Here is a 1723-nt window from a genome sequence, read left to right on the forward strand (position 1 = left end):
CTGCCGGCAGACATAACCTGGTCTGGAGTTGGAGGCCTGCGATGGGGGTCCTTCAAGTCACGGCTGGACTCCCTGTTGCGCTCTAGACCTGCCCCAGACATGATAGTCTTGCATGTCGGAGGAAATGACCTAGGACAAATTCAAGGGACTAAATTGGTCAACCAAATGAAGCAGTACTTAGGCCAGATGCATGAGAGGTACCCCAACCTTAAGTTAGTGTTCTCATGCATCACAGAAAGGTGCGTGTGGAGGTGTGGGCGCCCCTCCAGAATTAATCGTACACGTGCCTTTCTAAACAATGTCATGTCCGCATTTGTGGGGTCATTAGGGGGAGTAGCAATTCGGCACCCCGAAATTAAACACAATTGGCCGGGGATGTTCTTAGCTGATGGGGTCCACTTGACGGACCTCGGACATGACATTTTCCTGAGAAACCTCCAGGGGGGCATTAGAAGGGCGCTGTGTGTGACTCAGTAAATTAAAGCGTGCCTCTTATTACTATATATATATATAATGCCGTTGGTCTTGCCGCCTATTTGTTGTCACGTAGCAATTACAAACTGTGGTTTTAAATTGGAAGTAGTGATTCTTGGTTTTTTTTCTTGGCTGTGGTGGGAGTGAGTGAACTCCCACCACAGCCTTCCGCAGGTTTGTCTACACTACTTGCCTGTCATCATTCAAAGTAAGTCTTCTCCATTACCAAGTATTTGTTGGCGATGCAGTTTTTTATTATTACTATTATTATTATTATTATTATTATTATCATGACAAGGACCTACACCACTAATACTTGTCTTTCTCTGGTGGTGGTGGGAGTGCTGGAAAGGGGGATTCTCCTTCCTAATCTCCCACCACCACTTTTGTCAGGGGCCACTGCGGTCACCCACAAACATCTGAGGAGGAGCCGCCACCATTGTCACCACCTGGACCAAGGACCTGTGCTGCGGTCACCCACACACATCTGAGGAGGAGGCGCCACCATTGTCACCACCTGGACCAAGGACCTGTGCTGCGGTCACCCACACACATCTGAGGAGGAGGCGCCACCAAGGTGTTGTGCAGGACCACTGCTGTCCACGTTACTCCGTATGTTACGTAGTGTTCTTATGTATCACAGTGTATACTATTGAAAAGCAAAAAAAATCCTCGCACACTGGCATAGCACATCATAGTGTTGTATGTAATGGTACATACATTTATGGATTATTACTCTTATACGTTTTGTTTATAGTACACTCAATTTTAAAAGATTGTGCCAGCGCATTCACATGTGTGCAGACCTGTGGCCCAATGTTATGTACATGTATTTTTTTGTAGTTCGTGTATGACATGGATCCTGTTCTCATCTTTCATGTTCATTTGCATTATTATTTTTTTTTTCTACAGCTCAAGATGTGTAGTCATCCACACCTGAGAAGGGGCCCAGCACCTCCTAGGATCTGCTCTCCACAACTATCTTCACACCACTTCATTGTTTTAACAAGCTTAATAAATGATAAAATATGACTGCCCATACTTTTTGTTTCCTAATTATTTTGCAATACTGGTTAACACGGTCTTAACACACTGTAACTGTCAGTTTAAATTAATGAACAGAAGAATCTCAAGTACTGGTAATGCATCGCTTTAGAAGCTTCTGGGGAAAAGTTAAATCTTTGTTTGCATATTTATAAAGCTGTACATATGTAAAAAGAAGTGTTTTCTGAATCCTGTTGAAAGCAAA

At 43.9% G+C, this 1723-nt stretch overlaps 1 long non-coding RNA gene across 1 annotated transcript; it reads left to right on the forward strand.

Moving 5' to 3' along the window:
• Window positions 1-688: 688 nt before the first annotated feature.
• LOC134440780 (uncharacterized) lies at window positions 689-1515 on the forward strand. The gene is made up of 2 exons (XR_010033028.1): window positions 689-1051; window positions 1387-1515. It is a non-coding gene; the product is annotated as an uncharacterized LOC134440780 (long non-coding RNA).
• The last annotated feature ends 208 nt before the right edge of the window (window positions 1516-1723 follow it).

Source organism: Engraulis encrasicolus, chromosome 24 (genome assembly GCF_034702125.1).
Source record: "Engraulis encrasicolus isolate BLACKSEA-1 chromosome 24, IST_EnEncr_1.0, whole genome shotgun sequence".
Lineage (NCBI taxonomy): Eukaryota > Metazoa > Chordata > Actinopteri > Clupeiformes > Engraulidae > Engraulis > Engraulis encrasicolus.